Here is a 7181-nt window from a genome sequence, read left to right as displayed (position 1 = left end):
CATTCCTATTTTACGAGTAAATCATGGCTTCTACACTTTTTAAAATATTCATTTTCCGGGTTCTCATTATTACTTGTCATCAAATGTCTTGTAAATATTTTTCAAATCTTTCAAAATCTTAAGATAAAAGAAAATCCTTTGTTATATAGATATTTAACTGATTTTTTGGGATAGCCCCCTATTTTGAAATACAAATTTATTTAATTCAATAATAAGATGTTAATTGTAAGTTTCTACTGATCTGTTAAAATATTGATAAAATAATTATAAACCGATATTTTTTAAAAATTCAGTAGGAAATTTGATACTGAGGGCTGTCAGAAAAGGAAAGAAGAAGACTAGGGGAAATGAAGAGGGGGAAACGCGTTTTGTCATAGTTGAGTTGGTGAGTGTGCATATGTGTCTGGATTAAATCATACAAGACATCTTTTATGTATATATGCTGTTGTTGTAGTAGTTATCATGTAAGAGTGTAATTTAGGTCACGCTAGCTCTTTACAGCCTTTTTTTTTTCTTTTCTGCTCTTCCTTTCATATCACGTACTCGACTATACTGAATACTCACATCAGTGTATACATATTTTTGCATTTACATATTCTAGTGACATGTCATATATATTGAACATAATTTTCAACATAAATATTGTGGATATATATATATATATCTATAGGTAATTTCTATGTAAAGATAAGTTTGTACCTCAAGATTATGCATATTCTCTAAAATTTCTACTGGTTACAAGATCTTAAGAAAATAAAATATTGTTAAGCCGATCTTAAATAACGGACTTATAAATCATAAATACTAATTCGTACCGTTTGTATAAAGTAATTTTGAGTCTAACTTCCAACTTATATGTCACGAGAAGTTGAAAATCCTAATTTCTTTGTTATTTATATTTGAAATTTTGATTTTACAAACATGTAAAAGAACACTTTAAAAAGATAAGATCATATTTTATTATAAAATTAATAATTTTTATATCTGATAAATTGTGAATATACTCCCTCCGTCCCTTTTTATCTGTCCATTTTGGAAAAAAAAACACATACCAAGGAATACTTGATTGTATAAACTTTTTCATTAAATACCTCTAATTAATGTCTTGAAAATGGTGGAATATCCCTACTTTATGTCTTGAAAACATGAATTCAACCAAGTTTTAAATAAGTCAAGCCTTGAAAATTGAAATTATGGAGATATATTTGAAAAACTATCAATAAATTAGTTTTGAAAGTATAAATGGACAGATAAATAGGGACAAATTTTTACTTCCAAAATGGACAAATAAATAGGGACGGAGGGAGTAAAAAATTATCAAAACACATAAATTAAAAATTATTTTAGCTTGTAACTAGTTTTTCATTTATAAGTAACAAAAAGTTCTTTCATCCATTCTATTTTTTTATTTAAAGTTCTCTTATCATTCTTCATCTAACAAACACATTTTGAAAAGGTGCACAGCCTACAAATTTATTTAAAGTAAATTATGAAGTGACAGTCACCGAGTTTGTGTATATTTCGCTCTACGCAAACAGTATTACAGTCTGATCGGCATATATAATTGTTAAGCAAGTCTTTTTCACCGAAAAGACATAATTAAAGGGTACGCGTATTTAGTTAAAAAGCTAATAGAAGTTCTCTACGATTGAAATAACGAATAAAAAAGAGAAAAGTATTTGTATAATCTCCCTTTAAACCTAGTTAATTGACTCTGTCCATGCATAACCTCCCAAGAAAATCATCATTAGTCTACGTGCTAATAGTGAAGTGAGTAGCCGGGGACCATATAAAATCACATTAAGCTCTATTATCGTTATAATCACAATTTTTAATATAAATCAAATCTTTCAATCTAGTCTAATCTATAAAGAGCACATCTAATTAATAATGAATTAACTAGCAATTGATTTGTACTCACTGAACGTGTGGACCAATCTTGACTCACCGGGTCCCTGGTGCGCCTGTATCAAATCATTGAATAGTTCAATTGTTTTTTCAACTTTAAAAATGTTGATACACATAATATGGCACTAAATAGTAAATACTTGTAAATCATTGTGCTTATATGGAAGGGAAAATAGAAAAAATAAAGGAGACAAAAACCAAACTGTAGCATGGTCCAATTACAGAGTTTTTGTTTTTGTTGGTAGCATTTTCATGTGGGTAGCCCTTGTTTTAATAATTGATATCTTTCGTTAGACTATTTTCTTTGTTTTCGTTTTTTCGTGACTAATATAACTCTTGAAAAAGACAGGAATTATAGTTATGTTTTAATTTTGTACTCCCTTCTTCTCCTTTTACATGTCCATTTTGACTAGTCAAATTAACTATATTTTGACTGAACTTTACACGTATCAGATAATTGAGAAAAATAATAAAAATTATATTATTAGAAAATATATTTAATCTATTTTAATATGCAACTTTCAGATTTTACAAATAATGAGTAGATAATTTGTAATGTTTAGTCAAAAATTAGTCAATTTGACTTCTCGAAAAGCAAAATGAACATGTAAAAGAGGACGGAGGGAGTAACTCTTATACGAATGTTTTTTGCCCTCAGTTATCCTTATATATAATTATTATTACATGTTTGCAGGTTTGATGATAAATTTTAAACGAGAGAAGTCATTTCCCCTGAATATCGTGTTTCGATGTGAACAGTTATTTTTCAATAAAAAAAGAATTGAAAATCTTAATTTTTAGTTGAATTAATTTGTGAAATTAATTTTTATTTATCTGTGGCAGAATCTTATCTGTTTAATTGGACATTTGAAAAGACGAGAAACCATATCTGTTATAAAGTTGATGCTAAATTTTATTGTAATGAGGCTGAGCGGAACAAGAGGCTTTGTAAAAAGTTTGCTTGGCAAAAAGAAGAAACCGCGGGAGAAAATCTTGATAAGGTTATCTATGTTGCTCCGTCTTTATTCTAGAAATGAAGTAGTAAACAATTTGCGGATTCCTCGAAAAAACATTTAATGCTTGCGTACTCGTCTGAAAATACCAAATCTAGCAAGAGGGTCAAGAATCGTGTATCCAGGCTTGATAGGTTAACAGTTAAATCCACTGTTGTCTAATTCAACATTCTTTGGTAGCCAACTCAGTTTTATCAAGTACTCATACACGCTTCTCCATATGTCAATCAACAGTTTACCGATAATTGAATCAGACAGCAAAAATCCAGCATTTGTTCAAACACTTTTCGGGTCGAGTGTGGGTCGAATCCAGATATCCGCGGAAATATGAGAGGGCAGGTTGAAACGAGTCTCATGATAAAACAGAGACAGGATAATTAAGGAGGGACTAAAAAGTTGATTGCAGTTCAGGTGAATTTTCAAGTCACGGGTTATGAGATCAAACAGATTTACAAAAGAGTAAGGGTGATCACGAGCTGTGTTGTATATATATATGTGCAATGCATGCAACAAAGGATGCATCATCTCACGTTCCTCTTATGTTTGATGTTGCACTAAAGAGAAACATCTTAATTATTAACTACACAAATTAATTAATACCACTTTGGTCTCATCTGTAATTTTGATTTCATGTCAGAAAAAGAGCTCATACTTTATCATGTTGTTATATCAGAATTTACGATAATTTCATCTATAGATAAGATGGGGATTAGTGGAGCATAATATGCATAGTTAATTATAGATTTGTCATGTATTGAAGGAATCAAATTAGTCCCACCACTTATGATTAAGGCCAAACTAATAAGCCAACAGCAGAGTTGTAAGCATTGATTTAAATATAATTAAGCAGATTTAAACTGCAGAGTCAGTTTCATAATTTCTAGCAACATAGCTAACTGCCAGTGGAGTTGCAGTGAAAGAGTTCATCTTCTGTAGCTGGGTCTGTAACTGTCATACCAAATGGTATACATATTCTTTTTCGGACAATTTAGGCTTATGCGCCTTAAAGGCGTATCTGTTTTAATACTTTTTGAGGTGAGTAAGAGTCCAACTCGGATATCCGGGGACAACAGAGGATAAACCCACCACTTGGGCTATCAAATCGCGCTCAAAATGATATACATATTAGCCCTCATCTTAAGAGTTCGTAGAACAAGATTAATAGTCTAGAAGATTTTTTGTTGAGATCCAATATGAGCTGTCTCCTTACCACAGATATGGACGCGAACTACACAGACGACCACGACAATGTATTTGGTCCCAGAAGAAAAGTTGAAAGACAATAGTCAAGCAAATACTCCTAAAACAAACAAGAGATGAACTTATAAGACAAATCTATGTCCGGGTCCATAATTGACAACATAGAAATCTATGCAGCTTGCTCAAATGATTAGTTTAATCAGTTGTTATGGTGTAGCCAAGAGGTAACAGCATGTAGACCTCTTATTCAAGCCTTCTTCTAAAGAAAAACATTGTTGTGTCCAATCCTTGGCTGCTGTTATTGCTAAGAGGCTTGTCACAGTTACCATCTTAACAGCTGGTTTAAAGTGTCATGGTAGTCAATTCTCTAAACTTGTGTGTAACTCTTAGCTACGACTATACGTCTCGACCTGTTTATTAGCCGAATACTTTGAGTTTTTGTACGCTCATTTACAGCTTGCAGCCTCGTTACCTGAACGTAATGGGACCATGTATTATTAGCTAATGCTTATTCATAAGTAGCTTAACGGAATTTGGTTGTTTCTGGTGAGCAGAATTAAACTTATGATAATGGTCGACTTATATGAATCTTCTTTATCTTTACGATGGGGGACCTGGGTTGAAACCCACTCAACATGCCCTAGCTTAGGGGTAGAATGAAAATTATACTTCAATTAGAACTAATAGTGCATTAAACTACTATATCATTGTCGAGAAACACATTCCTTAATCACTTGCCTAAAGTCTAAGATAGCATGAATATTTGAAGATAAAATAGAACAATTCACAATTGTAATTCTGCTTATGTAATCCTCTGGTAAAAAGAGTTCCGAATCTAGTGTTCATCATCATAGTACTCAACTAGCTCGTCTTTGTAATCCTCTGCTGCAAGTGCCCCTGTATCATTTCTTCCATATCAACAATTGTGAGGCACTTTGATAATAAATACAAGTATACAATTGTGTACCATAAATAACGCAAAGTCTATAAATACTGCCTGCTAATCATTTTTAAGTACATTCTAGCTATACACAGTATCGCCTCTGGGAAAGGCGAATTTGGGATGAATTTTAAAACACAACACAAGCCCCCTTGGAATTCAGTGTTGCACCTGGTTAGCAGGCAGTAGGAGCCCACCCTTTTATTAGCGGATCAAGCCTGGGGTTTTCACCTGGCACTGGTCCTGAAACAAGCAATGATAAGGAAAGCGAATGATAACACAAGCCGACTAAATGCTAGCTTAGTGATAGAAAGAATATCATACTTGCAATTAGGACCAATAGTGCATTAGACAGAGTAATATCATTGTCAATAAACACAGTGCCTGAAAGTCTAAATTAGTGCGAATGTTCGGACGTGCAATTGCCAATTAGGAATAATATTTAAAATTCGGGTAAATTGGGTGAAATATAAGATAACATGGAACAAATCAGAACTGTAATGTTTCTTATAATATTATGTAATCCTCAGGTAAATGATTTTATAATTCGTGTTCCTCATCATTGTACTCAACCAGCTAGTCTGGTTAACTTTCTGCTGCAAGTGCTCCTATAACATATCTTCTGCATCAAAAATCAAAGTTCATGCATCCCCAGAAACGGCAGAAAGTATATGCGTGAATTGTGATGTAAAAAATCAGTCTTGGCAGCAGATTTTTTTTTAATTGAAATGCTTTCATGAGGTCCTAAAGTAGCCAATATATGCATCCCAGTTATAATCTGGAATATTTAGATCTGTTGCATACGGTGATACGGTTTTGGAGTCATTTTGTTTGACAACACTTAATAAAGTGGCCACCACTTTGCCTTCACCGTCTCCATTAACCACGACACCACCATTCAGCTCTCAACGGCGCCACCATATGCATTTTACTCTTCTTTCAAAGAGGCATCACAATTTAAAGAACTGCAATTTTCTCGAAGAATTGCATTGTGATAGCTATTGGTTTGTATATATACTTGTAGTTCCTTAACTTATAATTCAAAAGGGAAAAAAAAATTAAAATAATCTATGTGTGATGAATAATCAAACTCAAATCCTAACAACATAAAAAGACCAAGACCTGACCTAGTGAGTAAAATATTTTATATAAATTTTCGTAATATTGAAGATTACATATTTGACATGTAAATATCAAATAAAACTTAAAATTTTATTGTAAATAATAAAATCATCAAGTGATTAAATAATCAATTAAAATTCTTCTAGCAAAATCATTTTATTAGTTAAACATTTCTTATAACTAATGTTTTTTGGTTCGGATCCTAATATACAAACGTTGCAGCTATCTCACAATACAGTAACCCTAAAATTTTCATCATAATATTAGGAATAGAGTGTCCTTGATAATCGATCGTTCAATACCATATTTTTTCATTAGGACAGCAAATGTTTGTTTTTTACAAAAAAATATATTTTTCCTTCGATTAATAATACTTATACACGTCATTATTATATATTAGTACTCGTTTCGAGAACAAAATATAAACAATAAATCTTCGCGTACATCCTTATACACTACTAATTCACTACCTATAATTTAGTAACAGTTTTAACTTCTACCCACCTCTACGTCTTTGGGATTTTTTTATCACTTCAAGTCAACTGTAGATTAAAAATACACTAATAAAAACTTTAACCTAGCTAAATCTTTTTTTCTGTTTATTTATTTACCTTATGATCACATATTTAACTTCAATTATATAACTGTTTTATAATTTAATGAGCCTGATATATTTATAAAATAACTTATATTATGAAATTTGTTTAGATGGGTGATAAAATATTAGATACTATATCATTCATTTATTTATTAAAAAACTAATTTATTTACTTTGTCGTGCATTTTATTTTTATTATGTAAATATGATGTTTATTATGATTATATTTTGAAAAAAAATTATTTCAAAATAAATATTTTTAGCATAATTTGAAATAAAATTTATTTTTATTCATTCAAAAGAATGAATACAATGTGATATAAAATTATATTAAATTTTCGTATAATTATTTTTGAACATAACTATGTCCACTAAAAATTATATATTTTATAGATATATT

This window comes from Daucus carota, chromosome 1 (genome assembly GCF_001625215.2).
Source record: "Daucus carota subsp. sativus chromosome 1, DH1 v3.0, whole genome shotgun sequence".
In the NCBI taxonomy this organism is placed as follows: domain Eukaryota; kingdom Viridiplantae; phylum Streptophyta; class Magnoliopsida; order Apiales; family Apiaceae; genus Daucus; species Daucus carota.
Note: the sequence above shows the minus strand (reverse complement) of the source record.